General features: G+C 31.6%; 1 pseudogene; it reads right to left on the reverse strand.

Moving 5' to 3' along the window:
* Positions 1 to 5,752: 5,752 nt before the first annotated feature.
* On the reverse strand, positions 5,753 to 6,955 carry LOC112093098 (annotated as a pseudogene).
* Between the last annotated feature and the right edge of the window lie 11,335 nt (positions 6,956 to 18,290).

Consider the following 18,290-nt stretch of genomic DNA (forward strand, 5'->3'; position numbering starts at 1 on the left):
CTCTTTATAGAACAAGTTCCAAAGTTGGCACAATTTCCCTATTGTCTTGTGTATAAGTGTGTATTCTTTTCTTTTTAACCAAAATAGAACAATTTATTTATTTATTTATTTTTACTAGTTGGTAACTTGGTAATATAAAGGAAGAAGGTAATTCTAATTAGGAATGTTGATGTTATATCTAAGGGTGAAATTCACTTCCATCTTGGGGGAGGGAGAAAATTAGTCCATAAGATTCTTGTTTTAATATTAATAAGATTGTCATTATGAAATGAAAATTAAACATTCAGTTTAAACAATGGTCCTCAAATAAGAGTAATTAACAATATAATATTCAACATTTAAAAGGGTTATGTTGATTTTATCGAGAATCGGTATATAAGTTGTGATTATCAGGTGCAACGGGAGTTTATTCACACACAAAAATGTATGAATTGTTATAGTTACATGAGTTTCGTGTCACGACAAACTGACCGGTGAGCTGTTTTAATCAGCTTACCAACTCATCAAGAGCAATAATAATGTTTAATTTATAATCATAATGAGTTTTGATATTTTCATGTCATACTTTATTATTGCTTTATTACTTCATAGAGAAAAATAACCTTTATAAGAAATGGAAAAGACAAACATGGGAAGAATGATGACTTAAATCCAAAGTGATATGAATGAACAATATAAAAGGACAAGAAATAAATCACTCCTTTTAAGTAACATTGTATATACCTTCTACATATATGGTTGGAATGAAAGATCTACTAAGTTTACAGATGATCTTGTATTGAGGAATAAGAGGACTGGTGGCAGTACTTGGAACTGAAATTTTGATTCCTCTTGAGCATAAAATTTAAGAAAGAAAATTGTCTATGACAATACTGTTTCTTCTTATGGATTTAAAAGTTAAGCTTGTAGTTTTGTCTCCTAATCTCTTTCTTTTAAAAACTACTTTTTAAGGAAAAAAATAACATTCAAGGACGCGTTAGAAGTTGAGTTTAAGATTTCTTGGTGGCTAGATTAAGAAATAGATTATATAAAGCACCATTCCTATTCACAAAATTCCCACCAAACATGACTACATATATAACTGTTTGGGGAACTATATTATCACTCTAGGTGCTCATTTAGTTCTTGTTATATCAGCTCGTTCCTTACATTATTTAGATCAAGTACTATTAACCTCTCCCCTTTTGATTATGCCAACAAGTAACGTTGACAAGCACATGTATAGAATTAAATGACCTAGTGCTTAGTAAAAATAAATACATACACACACCGTATATGATGTAATATCATTATAAGAACATTTTTCTTACTATTTTAATTTGCGGTTTACCACTACACGCAAATAGTCAACAGTTTGATATGGTTAGATGCGTGAGTGAAAGACAACGGAAATTGCGCTGGATCACGATTATAATAATCAGAAAACAGATTAAACAAATTTAGAAAAAGAGGAAGGCAACCCACATCATGATATCATTTTTTTTAATTAAATATGTTCAATTGTCTAATCTAGGTTAGCACGCATTAGTTTAAAATTAATCGAACAATAATTATACATAATAAAATTAATAATAATAATAATAATAATAATAATAATGATAATAGTAAAAGAATCCACATAAACGTTGTTGCCCTTTCTTTTTTGTTCCCTTTTTCATTCAAATACTAAGCTAATTAAAAATGTTTATTTCTGTTCTTTTGGGGATAAAAAGATGAAAAAAAAAAAGATCAATGAGCATAAATAATGGACTATCAATGCCTCCGTTAAAAATTATTTTTTAGCTAGTTGTGCCCTTGAAGTTGAACCATATCTGGATGTCCCCCTTATTTGAAAAAGAATAAAGTTTTGCTCATGCATCATGATCATATTTGGAGGTTTAATAAGACGAACCTTTTTTTTTTTTTTTAAAAAAGAATTCAAAAGACTAACTATATTGTTACCAAGAAATAATAAATAAGCAATAAATAATTCCAAGTTTTCATGGAAAAAAAAAAAACCAAGCGGAATTACGTATAATAATTTACCTCGCAAATCGTGCTCGCTTCTATATGGATTTCAGCTGAAAAATATTCGGTTAGTTCCTTACTATTTTTGGACTAGTTCAATTTCGATATAACATATACACGTATTCGTTTTGTGATTACATCTATGATAAATTTTATAAGAATTTGCATGTGTAGGGTTATTCCAAAAAGAGAGAGAGAGAGTAGAGCACAAAAATATAAGTCTAAGGCACTTTTATTATTATTATTATTATTTTCAAACGGAAGTTTAGAATACCTTACTCTCATTATGGAATCACACTTTTAATTTGTGAATATTTATGAAATGGTCACATTCCCTTTTTGAATGTTTTGCCCAAAAGGGTAAAATTAAATCATGGGACTCAATCTGTTCTCGATCTCTAACACCCTAATTTTTTTTTTTGAAATGATAAATTTTGTCTATATATATATATACACACACACATTATATTATATTTGTGTAATTTTCTATAGCTTTGCCAAACATGTGGGAGCAAAGGCACGTGAAAACAGCATGGGATTAGCCAATCGAGGGTGTTCTTGGAGCGCCTTTATATATGGAGTTTAGACCCACTACAATCCTCCAAATCTCGCAGTTTCAAAAAGGATATATGCAAATATTACGTACTTGCTCCCACAATTGTTTAATGAGGAGTGATAAAAATCTTAATTATTCCTTGTGTTTTTTTTTCTTAAAATAAAAAAAAAAAAATTGTTTTCCACTTTGTAAACATTATTTTGGGGGGTTTGAGGATGTAATTTCTTGAGGACTGTTTTTTATTGGCTAAGCCCACGTGAAAAGAAATGGTTGAACCAATAAGATTCGCCTGTGGTATATGGAATTGACCAATGGGAACAATTCGAGGTTGAACATATAATCCGGAAATTAGGTCCAATTGATCTGATCTTAGAGAAGGACAAGTGTCAATCATCAGCTAAACCATAAGTATACGTAGACTCAGGAGAGGTTTGGAAGGGGGGGAAAAAAAGTTGACCTCTCTTATTAAGTATGACTTCCATTTCCCTTTGTATGATATTTAATTAATTAATGTTCCATTCCCCTTTAGTATACTTTAAGAATGCAAATGCCACTTTATTGATTCTTAAAAAGGAGCCACTTTCTTAATTGAGGAGTCATTTTTTAGGGTAAAGAAAATGGCCGGTAGGGGCCATTAGATAGCTAGTGTTTGGCTACTTTGAGTGGATTTAATCATAATAGTAACTCTTTACCTTTTTTAATAGACACCAAGAAGAACTTAAATGTAAGATATTATTTGAGGGATTTTTTGAACACTCTCATACGTGTATCAAGTAATTTTTCTGTTGTCTAGGTTCGATTTGTGTCATTCTCCTCAAGTTTCATCAGATTTTACTGACGGATCCGATCTCAATTTAATTGAAAGTTTTATCTCATGTACCATAAGATCAATAGCATTGGTGATTGAATCATTTGTTTAATTGAATACAATTATCTCTTTTTAAAAATTAGATATGTATCTTTCCACATGCACTGCATAAAGAACACCATTGGTTATTATAGTGGATTTGAATAGGGAAATCAAATGTGCTCTAGATGAGAATATGCAAGGGATTCAAAAGTGCCCGTATAAAAGGGTTCAATCTTGGATAATAAAGAGTTTACAAGATCTTTGCAGCAAAAATAAATAAATAAAAATAAAGTTTACAAGATCTTTATTAAGGCTGTTGGGCTAGCAATTAACCCTAATATCGTTTTCTATCAAATGTTCAGTTATAAGACGATATCGAGACAAATACTCATGAAATTATATATTAGGATTAAAAAACTAGAAAGATTATTACCCTTTTAAGACCTCATAATCTTGCATAAACCAACACTAATTATTATCACTAACTTGCAATATGAAAACTTTGGATCCTATCTACTGTCAACTAAAATAAAGAGGATCACATTAATTCGGAATTGTTTAATGCTAATTCAACAACTAAGTTGGATGTTAAAAGTTGACACGCTTGTTTTATTATATATCAAAATATGCTTTACTTTTGTAGGAATATATATTTGGAGCTCTATTAGTTTAGTAACGGCATAGATTCTAATCTGTATGTTTTTTTTTTTCATATATGTATATAACAAAAAAATAAAATAAAAAACAAAATTGAACCATCTAAATTCTAAACAATTATGTACTAGTCATTTCCAACTTCCTTTAAAGGAAAAAAAAATTAAAAGTGGTTTGTTATAAGCAGGGAAAACTGCACGCTTTGCTTTTGCTTGCTCCCGCCTTGAGAGAAAGAATAGTTTTAAAATACAATAATAATCAACGAGTATCTTATTAAGATATTATTTTAATATAAGTCTCAAATAATGTGCTTTGGCATATTGATGATGTCGATGTATGTTATTAAATCATATATTATATATATATATATATATATATATATGATGGCTAGCTGGCTTCCGTTTGTAGAGTGATAGACCGGTAGACGTACATATATCATTTACTCATTTTTACAGGTCCTCCAATTCGTGGCTCGTAAGAGATTAATTTTTTTCCCCTTTCCTTTCCAATAAAAGGAAATTATATTATCTGTTATGATTTCAACAAAATAATAATAATTATTATTATTATAATAATAATGATGATGATAATAACAATAATAATAGTTTAATTTATATTTTTTTAGTGGGACTGTATATTTAAAAGCTACATTTCTTTTGTTTTTTTTTAAATATCAAATTATGCTATAATCTACTATTTAAAAAAAAATGCTATAATTTATTAATCACTACCACAATTATGCTATTTCACTCATTCTCCATATATATAAACCTGCATTTCTTTTCCTTTTAATATTTGTTTTGTTTTGTTTGGCGTTTTCCTTTTTGTGTTTACCTAACGTGAGGAATGTAAGTTTTTCACTTCAAAAAAGAAAAAAAAAAAAAAAAAAAAAAACCTTGAGCTGAGCTTTTCCATAGTCTCCCTCCTTCTATATTCTCTGCATTTTCTGATTATGAGTATCATCATTTTGTATTATCTTGCGGTCCTTGTGGATTCAAGTCCTCAAACAGGCAGGAAAATGATAATCAATATTTAATTTAAGCATGTGGGTAATTCTTATCCAATTATTTATTTTTCGTTTTAAAAATGTTATTTTAAGGAGAAGCACTAAATGTTAGTTTAAAAATTATAAACCTAGATAAAGAATTATCCTACTTCTTCTTCCCTCATGTTCATGATCTCAAACGTACTTCAGGCATCCTTCTTAACAAAAAGAAAAAAAAGAAAAAAAAGAAAAAAATTGCAGATCAATATTGTTAATTGTTATGACCTTTCTAATGTTAATGTTATATTACATAAAATAGATATCATGTTCCACTCCTATTTTCAGTGTCGCTGTGTAGAATCAATCCTTTGCGAAAGACCAACGACAAAAACAATTATATAAACAAAATAAAGTAGTTCCTTCAAAAAAAATTAGTTTCAATTCAGCACAAAAAGATCATGTGCTGGGAAAGATAAAAATAAGAATCATCGATCATTTTGGTGTATTAGACATTTAAGATAAAAGAAGAAGAAAGAATTGTATTTCTATGATTTTTGTGTGTATATTACAATGACGCTCTTAGAGCTTTTATATAGAGATTACATGATACTAGAAAAGGAAATATATAAAGTCAATCATTACATTAACTACACAATAGGAAATTAGGAAGGAAATCATTACATTAACACCCCCCTCAAACTCAAGATGGTGTTGTAGAAGCCAACTTGAGTTTGCAGACTTGAGCAAGAAATTGACCAGGTGGATTTGACTTGGTGAAGATGTCAGCCTTTTGGGATGTAGTGTCAGCAAAATAAGCTGTAGAGTTTTACCGAGCAAATGATGATAAACAAAGTGACAATCGATCTCAATATGTTTAGTGCGTTCATGAAAGACATCATTATGAGCTATTTGAATAGCACTTTGATTGTCGCAATAAATGGGAGTGCTTGAATGATGAGAAACACCCATGTCTTGAAGGAGCCATTGTGACCATAGTAGTTTGATGTTGCATCTGTAAGAGCTCGATATTCAGCCTCGGTACTAGAGCGGGAGACAATAGTTTGCTTTTTACTTTGCCAAGAAATAAGCGATGAACCAAGAAAGAAACAGTAGCCAGTGGTAGAGCGACGATCTGTAGGATCCCATGCCCAATCTACGTCACAATAACATTCTAAATCCAAAGAAGAGCTAGAGGAGAAATGCAATCCATGAAACATGCTACCCTTTACATATCCCAGGATACGAAGAACGGCAGCAAAATGAGTCGATCGGGGAGCAGAAAGAAATTGACTGATCAAATGAACAACATACGCAATATCAAGACGGGTAACTGTTAGATAAACAAGACTTCCCACCAAGGTTTGATACAAGGTCGAATCTGTGAGAAGAGTACCATCTGAAGGAGAAAGCCAAACATTCTGCTCGAGAGGTGAAGGAGCAATCTTGCTATTCGTCAATCCTGCTTTGGCAATAAGATCAGAAGCATACTTCGTTTGTGATAAATATAGGCATGTAGAATTAGAAGTGACTTCAAGGCCCAAGAAGTAACTTAACAGACCAAGATCTTTCATCTCAAAATGAGAATGAAGAAAAGACTTAAGATGACGAATGCCATCTGCATCATCTCTTGTAATAATCATGTCATCCACATAAAGTAAAAGAAGTGTGATACCCTTATCAGTTTTCTGAGTAAAAGGCGTGGAATCGTGGGTACTAGATGTAAAACCTAGTTGTGCAACAATGGTATTAAATTTAGAAACCATGCCTAAAGAGCTTGCTTGAGACCATAAAGTGTTGTACGAAGACGATAAACCTTGTTGGATGGTATAGAGTACCCAGGAGGTGGCTTCATATAGACTTCTTTGGTAAGATCGCCATTTAGAAAGGCATTCTTAACATCCATTTGGTAGGTTGGCCATGCTTTGGTTGCAGCAATAACCAAAAGGGAGCAAACAGATGTAAGACAAGCAACAGGAGCAAAAGTCTCTTTATAATCGATGCCGTATTCTTGAGCAAATCCCCGAGTAACAAGATGTGCCTTATAACGTTCAATTGATCCATCATACTAAGTCTTAATCTTTTAGACCTCTTACAATCAATCATTGACTTTTCAGGTTGTGGATCAACAAAAAAAAAAAACATCTCATGTCAACCATTACATTAACTACACAATCAAGAAATCAAGAAAGGAAATCATTACATTAACAATTTAGACTTACGTTTGTTCTTGTTTAAATGCTCTTCAAGACGTATAAACAAACGTGTGTGTGTGATAATTGGTCTTCCTTCTCGGAACATATATATATATATATATATATATATTAGTGCTGCTGCATGTCGTTTCGGCTGCATTGTTATTGTTATTATTATTAATAATAATATTTTTTTGTGGGGTACGGCAGTGGATTTAAAACCTTTTGTTTTTGTTTTTCCTTTAACTTTTGCAATATTTATAGGCATAAATAACATTAAGTTGCATTAAACTATTATTATTACTGTCCTTAATTATTCAGCAATGTCATTATTTTGTAATTTTTTTGGATAATAAGTCCCAAAATCGATGTATAGAACCTTCATAATTAATTCAAGCACGTGGTGATATCTTATTAACTTATATTTTCGCTTCAGAAAAGAAAATCCCAAGAAGAGACGCATTGAATAAAAATGCTAAGCAACAAATTAAAAAGCTGCATAACTGCTAGCTAGCAATAATTTATAATTTCCAACTGGTCATAAACTTACAGCTATTCCATTATTAGAGCGTCTGTCCCTTAAGTTCAATTAAAAGCCAAATATATTAGCAAAATAAATAAGGAGTCTTTACGGTAAAGCAAGATATTTTACTTTGTTAGTACAAATTGTGTTTTTTCTATTAAATTAATTTTTCAACGGCCAGTTTACAGTAAGAACAATTCTGTATGGCATACTGTAAATTTGTAATACGAATCTGAACAGATCTGACCGTTAAAAAATTAATCTAATAATTGAAAATAATTATTCTTACTAGAAGAATAAAATAGCATGTTCCACTGAGTTTCCTAATAATATAATAGATAAATAAAAGCCAAACCTGCAGGGCATGACAATGTGTTTCTCTTTCTTCGGTCACAGATCTTGAAATCAATATGGCTCCATTTCATCATTATACTTCTTCTCTTTATTATTATTATTTTTTAGTATATATGGTCTTTCTTTATTCATAATGATGAAAACGGTTCCGGGATTCTTGAAAGAAAGTGAAAGCCGGGGAAAGGAACCCTATTGAGGATGAAGATAACAAGAAGGTTCAAAGTCTCAACGGATATGGTTTTAAATTAAGCAATAAATTAAAGACACAGATTTACATTAATCCCTATCTCTTTCAGACCATATATTTCTGTACATGCATATATAGATGAGTTAGGTTTATCATATCAAAGTACCTAAAAAATATTAATAATAAGATTTTGGATGTGATAACTAGGTTTTAGAGGCTAGCTAGCTAGCTATAGTACTACATACGCCTAACAAAATCTTTTGTAACCCATAAATAGAGCTTTATATTGGAAGATATGTCATAAAAGATTGATTTTTGATCATGCATGAAAAATGACTGCAACACTTGGGAGTTGAAAACTTGTTTGCCAAGAAAATAAGTGATTGATGCGGGGTTCATGAACTGTACTTGATCTCATTAATGTGGATAGTTAATACTCGGTGTTAGATTCAAAAATCCCACCCAAAACTTGAGATCTATCTTAACATGCCCTCGAATTTTAAAATATTGTCCTCTCAGCCCGAAAAATTGAAACACTAATGCAAATTGTGCTAGCGTATGATTTCCATCTAAATTTAGAAGCAAATGACACAAGAACTTGTTATGAAATAGTGAGGTTATATGTTGTTGAAAATTTAATTTCTTATTAATTTGGGTGCAATTTTAAACAGATTTAAAAGGCACACGTGACAGTTGAATATCATTGTGTACATACATCTAAAATTCGTGGAGTACATAATTGTTTACCGGCTAGCCATCTAGCGGGTGCAAATGGTTGTAACTTTTCCTTCAACAATCACTTTGGCAGTGACAAGATTGATCTATATTCTTTCAGATTTGGATAGAATTAAATGTCCAGGAATGTAGGGATTAGTTTTGTAAATACTCCTTAAACTTTGTACCCTTTTTTAACACGCCACCTGAATTTTAAAAAGGCTCATTTTATCCACTAAATTATGTATCCTAGTTCAAAATATCCTCCACATTTGTAAAATTTATAAAATGATGACATGACACTACTCATACTTTTACAAAATGTCGTTAACCAACCCCCTAAATTATTACCTATACGTCAACTTGTCCCCTGATTTTTTAAAAGATTAATGGAGAGTAAGTTGACATAAAATCAATAGTTTAAAGGGCATTTATAAAACAATATTAGTTTGAGGGAGAGTGTTTGAAGTACTTTTCATACTTTAAAAGGCAAAATCCCTTATAAAAATTTAAGAGCATATTGAGACTAGGTGTCACGACCCGCCGTCGGCCTAACATAGCAGGTAGCTAACAGCGGGTCGTGACAGTTTTTGATATCAAAGCGAGAATTTAGCCGATTCTATATACAAACTCCATATGTGCAGACATTGCGACCACAACCCTCTCACTGTAAGTGTTATATGACGTTTATTATGACTATATCAATATGTTAATATAAGAATTTTATTTTGTGGATATCTCGGTAGTCAGGAAGGGTTCTGATCAAGAAAGTCTTATTATATGTATAAAGGTATAAACGAAAACTTTTTTATGGAATAATCGAAATTGAGGCATTTTGATGCTATCCTTTTGGTTGAGATTTATAGGTTTTGGTTCTCTTTTCCGATTTAATTTGAAATCTATTGTATTTTACTACATCTAAAGTTATTTGGATATGTTCTAAGATATTTCACAACGTGCTTATATTGGGTTTAGCATATAGTCAGGAAGGGTCTTGATCAAGAAAGTCTTATTATATGTATAAAGGTATAAACGAAAATCTTTTTATGGGAGAATCGAAATTGAGGCATTTTGATGCTATCCTTTTGAATAAGATTTATAGTTTTTGGTTCTCTTTTCCGATTTAAATTGAAATCTATGGTATTTTACTACATCTAAAGTTATTTGGATAGGTTCTAAGATATTTCACAACGTGCTTAGTTGGGTTTAGCATACAACTTATGGAACCTTTGTTAATTACTTTGGAACATTAGTCTTGACCTACTCCTGACTAAGTTATTTGTTGTAATTGAGCTTATGATTGATATTTTGATAATGTTGTGGTACATAAACTCCTCTATCATGATAAGACCTCTAGTATGGCCTTGTCATGAAAATGTGGATATGACTTTTGTTGTCATAATGACACATTTATTTGACCGAGTATGAACCTTGGGGCATAAATATCCTTATACTTCTTTACAAATATTAGGATGGCGTCTCGTCTTGTCTGTGATCTAACATAGCCTTGAGAACTACATAACTAACAATATGTATAGGTATGAGGTAAGGACCTACTATTTACGAGCAGTAGCGGGATCTTCCCCCTCATATGTTGTCTCTCCAATTGGACTAGGATTCACGATTGGACTCACATCATGATTAGAATTGTCACGCCACAAAACTAATTAATTTAATCCAGTTTAATTTTTAAATAAGCCTCCACGTCACTAACTCCTGTTTTGGAGCGTGACAAAAATCCTTTTGTGCTTTCATATCCCTAGCAACCGTAGAGTATAGATAGTAATTATGTGTATGAGAGGTGCTCCATCAACTTGATGTTAAACCCTGAGCTCTACCCACAAGTTTGGTATATTGATCTGGGTAAATTTTAAGCGAGAGATAGAAAAACTCTATGGTATGGGTGAACAAATCGCATTTTGAGAAGATATCTCGATATTTTTTACGAAACCCTTCCAACTAAGTATATTTAATTATATACATATGTTTAGCTTGAGTATTGTAAATCTCTACCGACAAGTTCTGACAGATGTAGAGAAATAAAGGATTTATCAACAGGACTTTACCGGGAAAACGAAGCCTAAGTTTCTGTTCTGAAGAGAACCATGATATATAAGTAATGGCGAGCCCAAAAAGGGTCATGATGGAGACTTTTATAATGTCTAGGACATGAGTTTAAGACAACATTTTATAATTAAGTTGCAAGACTTATGATTTGGTTGATTACAGTCATATTGTGGATTTATGGTGTGCTTATCTTAAATATGCAAGTTGTGGTTTATGTGAGAATAAGAGGTTTGATTTGTAATATGTTCAGCCATTTTGTCTAGTAGAACCTCCGTTGGAGAATCCTATGCGTTTAGTTAAGCAACATTGTCATTAAGGTATTCTTAGGTAGCATGATACCATTTACTCTACTTAGGGTATTTCATACTTCCGTATGGTTTTAGAGTTTAGGTTTGTATCTTCGATAAAAGAGATAATTTAGAGGAAAAATTAACCTTATCAACTTTACAAAATCTGAGAAGTTTTGTTTCTTTTAATGTATGAGAAATTGTGTAGTTGAATATACAAAAATGGATTACATTTAGAAGTATACATCCTAAGATTTTCAGCAAGCCGTCATATGTCTAATTCCGATAGGTATGTTATTTTGGTGTATTCCACACGTTTAAGTTTCCAATTATAAAGCTGATAGTTTTGTGCTATGTCACAATTCAGTTGACTAAACATATCTAAAAGAGCACATACTTATAACCGGTTGTAGCTCCTTTGATGTGTATCAATATTTTTATCACTCGGATAAGTTTTTAACGCCAATAGGTAGCTCTTCTTATCCAAAATAGTGACTTACTCAATGACTAGAATTTTCGTTATGTGTTTGATTCGGCTCTCCGCCCCCTCTTGATTTCCTTGAGTTGGAGATTATTTTTTAGGCCTAAAAAGCTCTTAAAAATTGGGTTCACGCCCTAATCCTAGAATAGATGTTTGTAAATCAATTTTGAAAAGTTTTTCTCTTCAATACTTATTCATTGATCAATTTCTTTTGTTGGGTGAGTTTTAATCCATTTTTGCATGATTATGCATGATATCTAACACCTCCAAATCTACTATTCAAGCCAAACACGTTTTCCCAATCCAAGCCACGAGTTCATCATCAAAGAGAAAGCCAAACTTTTTCACTTCTTCAAGAGTGAGAGTCATCAACCATTTTGATGATGGAGTTCAATTTTTGATAATTATTAAGCTTATTTTCTAGTTATTTGAAGTTTGCTTGCTATATGTTTAACAAAATGATATTGAGTAAGTTTTTGTGACTAACTGTGAAGTTTATGTTTTTCAGTTATTTTATATATTATTTTGTCTTAGTTGATATTACTCAAAAATAATTTTTAGAATTAGTTATGATTTTTACAAGTTCATACAAAAATCTATCAATTTCCTAACGATAATTTTTAATATGGATTACAGGCTACTTTTGATGAGTTTAATAAATCTAAAACCTAGCCTATAATAGCTCTAAAGAAAGCTCTATGAGTTTACTTTGATTGGACTATGGTCCCGTAATTTTTTGATCTACCTATAATATATTATGAATATTTTCGTAAGAGTTGACGATTCTGTCTTTTGATAAAATGTGCTCTATGGTCAACATTTGTGCTATTAGATATGGAGTTGAAACTTTGATATTAATGACCGGTTAAATATATGGATTTTTATGGTTAAAAACTAAGTTTATAGTTATTTAAATATCTATAAATATGTATGTAATTTGAGTGTCATATTCGATGACGAATAGTTAATTTTGATGACGGAAAGTTTAACAAAACAAAGATTTTGGTTGGTTTAGTTGAAAATCCAACTATTCATGCTAGATTATATTTTTAGCAATGTTGAAGGATAATGAAAGCTCATGTTATGAGGTTGTGTTCTTTTAGTTTTCTTAAAGAAATTATATCTATAAGATTTAAGGATTTTAATTAAATATTTTGGTTTGATGGATTTTTTTTAAGAAAATTATGGTCATATTATGAATTAAGCACTTACTTTTGCTTTGTTAAGTTATGGACAATGTTATTAAACTCCAAAGAGTCTTCCTCAACCTCAAATCATGTTTTTCGAAAATAATAGGTGAGATTGTAATTATGAGTATCTGATTTTCAGGAATTTGTTAACAATTATAGAGTGTTGTAATAGTCTTAAAAGGATTTGTAACGCTCCAATTAACGGGAAAATATTTGTTAAAATTAGGTGAGCACTTAATCATTGTGCGTGAATCGAATGAAGCGTAAGGAGCTTACGTTTGGGATATATGAATGCTTAAGGTAAGTAGAGTGCTCACCTGCAACACAAGTGATGGTTACGATTTACTTGTGACCTATGTTTGTCATTTTATGTAAGAATACCATGATCGTCTATGACAGTACGAAATGTGAATATAATTACGGCTTATGTACTATTTTTATTGTTTAGCATGCTGCTTATGATTTCCATGATCATGAACATGATATAGAAACATTTAACTTCTTTGTGAATTTTTTATGTCCATTATGCTACAACGAATATGTTGGTTATGCCTTAATGAAAAATATCTAATTATATGTGAGCATTAAGGAATGGAAGCATGTTTTATGGTGATTATAAAAATGTACATGACGTGGTATATAAAATGCGAATATGCTTAATTTAGTTATGTAAGCATCTAAATAACATGTCTGATATATGAAGTAGCATGACAAGATAGGGCATGATTTTGTTGGCATGACATTCACTTATGAACATTGGCATATAGTGAGATATGATTAGTTTTTCATAGTAGTGAGCATGGTCGGTCCATTAGAAGACCTAATATGATAGTTATGATTTAAATAAGCCCGCTAGATGGACTATATGCTCTTTGATCCTCGGTTCTAAATCCGGCGACCCTAGTGGTCGTTGGATCTGTGTTTAAGTCACGATGCTAAATTCCCTGAGCCTTGTCCGGGCAAGAATGGATAAAGCCCCGTGAACACCCATGTTACCGCTTATGTGGATGCCAATAGATTGTAACTCGAGTGTTATAGGTAAGCCACATGTAGTTAGTGGTACACTCCTAGAAGTCGAGTCTGATTTGTTAAATGGTACATAAGGTTTGTGTGTACGATTCATTGGAACCACCATACGATTGAGTATTAGCCAGCATAAGGCAATCCCACGGGCCCATTAGTACGTGCACGATAGGATACTAGTTTATTGAGTATGTGATAAGTTATGCACCTTATTATGACATAATAATATTATGTCACGATTTATTATAGAATGATTAGTTCATGATAGTATATGATATGAGGTTATGTTATGAATATGAGAGTATGATACGACATGGTAAGATTATAGCATGATAAGACCATGTTGATTTAAAGTTTGTATGTTTCTTAGTTAGATTTAACTATGATCATGTTAAATGGGAACATGTGATTAATATTGTGATTATGTTGTTTTCTAATATCTTCTTGATTGTTGTGAACCCCTAATAAGAAGGCAAATATGGTACGCTAGATTATTAGGGGTAGTTATGTGTTTTAGATTTTAGTTACTATCAACGTGTTATTCTTGTTTAAATCATATGCACGATTGTGCTTAAGGGAGTACATAACTGCTTTAGAAAGCTTCGGTTTACGGTAAGAAGTTGATTAAGATTTATGATATGGTATGATTATGACCATGGTATGTTAAGAATAAGATTTATGATTATGATTATAGTATGTTAGATTATGATTTATGATGTCATATAATTATGATTATGGTACATTAAGACTATGATTCTCATATGTTTGAATATGACTTATGAAAGTCAAAGTAATAGCCAATGGATAACATGAATATTTAATATGACGACTTTATGAGTATTGGAGTATAATACACTCTTCTTTGAAACATATATTAGGATACGAAGTATGTTATATTATGATTACTTGTCAGTTGGTAAAATTATGAATTGTAGTACTATGTATGTTAAGAAAAATTATGAGGAATTAAATTAGGTACTCGAATTATTATGTCTACATTTATGTTCACGTATCTTTTCTGTTGAGGAATTATTATGTTGCATTACATCCATATTTAGAGTATTTAGTCTACTCGCTTACTGAGCTTTCTAGTTCACTAGGATTCCTTGTGTTGTAGGAAAAGGGAAAGAAAAATATTAAGATAGAAGCTCAGTGATCAGGGAAGCGAATTGAAGTGAATGAGCATATGGGATAAGACTTGCAGTGGCCAAATTTTGATATTAGTTTTTGAGAATTGACCTTATGGCTTCAATACGAGTTCCACAAAATTATATTTTTAATTAAAGAACCCCTTTCAAGCACCTTTCTCTTTTTAAGTTTTAGAATTTCAGTGTTTTGATTAAGGATTTGTAAGCTTTTAAAAGTTTAAATATTCTGCATTATTATGACTATATTATATATATGTGTGTGTGTGTGTGTGTGTGTGTGTGTGTGTGTGTTTGTATGTAAAAAAGGGATCCACAAATATGGTATGATATGTATGTATGTTATGTTTTCTCATCACGATCCAGTGCCGGCCTAACATAACAAATGGCCGGCGGCAAGTCGTGACACTAGGTACGTAATTAAGGGAGCATTTATGAAATTAATCTGAAAGGTAAACATGAAATTTTCTATTGGGGGATGAGAATACCAAATTTTGAAGAAATTCATAGCTGGAAGGGTATATTGAGTCAAAGATCAAAGTCGAGGGGTGAATTTTTCTATTAATCAAATACTTGATAGTTAGCCCGTTACATTAGAGTCTCTAAGTGGAGGAAATTAGAACTAACAATAATATTTGACAAGCTAACCAATCAAGCAAGCAAGTTTTGTTAGGTATAAAGAAAGACAACCTGGCACTAAAGAAATCCTTCTGGTACGACCGGGTTAAAGAGACTATATATATATATATATATTAAAAAAATCTTCTTCATGGTGGATATACCTCCCACCACCTTCCCATTTCCACTTTCTTACATCTCATTTGCCAATCCCCGAATAGATATCGTACGGACACCAATTATGTGTTATATAATATATGTTCTAATTTATTATAAACAAACCAAAGTGTGCGTTGATGGACGAGAACATGCTTTTAGTTTTTCCTTTAAAATTTGTATTTATCTTTTTAAAAGTTAGATGGTGGTGGAAATTTGCCTGGTAACAAAAATATGATTTGTTTTGTAATTTGGTATCTTTTACTGGTGTCATATTGGAAAATGCTATATTGGGTACTGGTTGCAATTATTGAACCCATAAATGACGATGGTGTTTAACACTAATAGTATCGTTAAGCATTTTTTTTATCATATTTCTTCTAGTTTCTATTGAGTTTTTAGGATTTTTTTTTTATAACTATTTGAACAGGCTTTGTTAAATATGTGAGTACATGTAAGTTTTAGGAATATGCTCGCTAGGCAAATTAGATGAAAAAATTGGAAACATTATGTATATTGTTGTTATACCTCCATACACACACATTTATATACACATTAATATATATGTGTACGTATTTGCTTTGAATTAATAATAGCAGTTTCTGATTCTTAAAAAAATGACATTAATTTACATTAATGTAAGCGATGCACACGCCGTAGTTTAATTGCAAATATATCACTAATTAATTTAATTTGACTGAGAGCGGCACTAGATGGGACGTGAATACATATATCATGTGAAAAATCTAATAACTTATGCATATATATATATATATATAATCCAACAACGACAGGTGTAACTATTTATATATGATTCTTTAACTGCATGCATATTGGTTATAATTGATTTCTTTTTTTGTCTCCCATTTCCTTGAGACAAATTTGTAAATTTGTAATCGATACTTAAATAAATAAGTTTTAAAATTATTTTCCTACTCACTTGATCTGTCTCCCATTCGCACATGAAATTGTATGGACTTTTATAACTATGAGAGGCACAGTCAATTATTATTCTGCATGAAATATATTAAAATGTTCCTGCTAATTATATTTTTACTTTGACTTTTCTCAAATATCTTTGGCTATTCCTTTATAGAACTCTAGATCTATATTCTTTCCTTTGACACGCTTTGAGAATTGAGATTGTACGTTCTAAAAGAATAAAGGACTTTAATTCTTTTGGAAAATTATTGGAAGTGAGCTATGGAAGAAGTGCCGGGTGGTGGTTTTCAGCTTCTAGTTATGGGCGTGATTCTAAACAAACGGACCCTTCCTAAGTTTTTATCCTTTTTTTAATTAATATATAAATATTTCAATGTTATCATTTCAATCCTCAAGTAAATGAAACCCTACATCAAAACTTGTTTTTATATTTTTGAGACCCTTTAGAAAAAGGGCATTCTTTTTCTCCATAGTCGCCTCCCCTCCTTTCCTCTCTCTCGCTCTCACTCTCTTATATCTTAGAAAAATGTAGCCATCGTGACCCCAACAAACTCTACAATCTATTTTATTTCGTCTCTCCTATTTTTAACTGCCTCAACAATGACCAAGCCCTAGCTAGACATGACACCATTGTTGCAAGAATGCAACAATGCCATCATCATTGAGAATGAGCAAGTGGAACCCTCTCGCGCTTTGATCACAATTCTAATTTTTAAAAATCCAGAATCTCGATTCAAATACATATTTTGTCAGAAATCACCCAAAGTGAATATCCTTTTTTTTTTGGTCTTAAGAGGAGGGGATTAGAACTCTGCACTTTATAACATAGTCAAGAGTTGAATTTTGCAATCACTACTTATTTATTACATTCCGTTATGCAACATGTGATGATCACCATCAATAAACTAGGACAATTCACCAGCGGTGGTGGTGGCATAACAGCAAGAGGATGACCTACCAAGGCGCTCTCTCACATCATTCAGGGATCAATTCCCCTCATTCGCAGTGAGGCTACAATTATGCCTTTCAATGGGCTTGCTGAATATGACTCGGACTGTTGTGACTTGAGCTCCCTAGATGCTGGCAGTCGAAAGCGTGGATCAGATTCCCTTGTTGTTCTACATATGATTTTAGTAGATTTCTCTTAAGACGTTGAGTGGGGTGGGAGAACACCACTGAACTCCTTTTTTTTCTTAGCAAAAAACAAAAAAAAAAAAAAAAGGACAATTCGGCCAAGAATTGCTTAGAGTCCGTTTGGTTCATGAATTAGAACCATGTGATTAGAACTATTTTCGATTTACGTGTATTTTTTGTGAGAGAAAATACTGTAGCGAACTACGAATCATGATTCGAATCAGG

The sequence above is a fragment of the Morus notabilis genome, unplaced genomic scaffold (genome assembly GCF_000414095.1).
Source record: "Morus notabilis unplaced genomic scaffold, ASM41409v2 Scaffold485, whole genome shotgun sequence".
In the NCBI taxonomy this organism is placed as follows: Eukaryota; Viridiplantae; Streptophyta; class Magnoliopsida; order Rosales; family Moraceae; genus Morus; species Morus notabilis.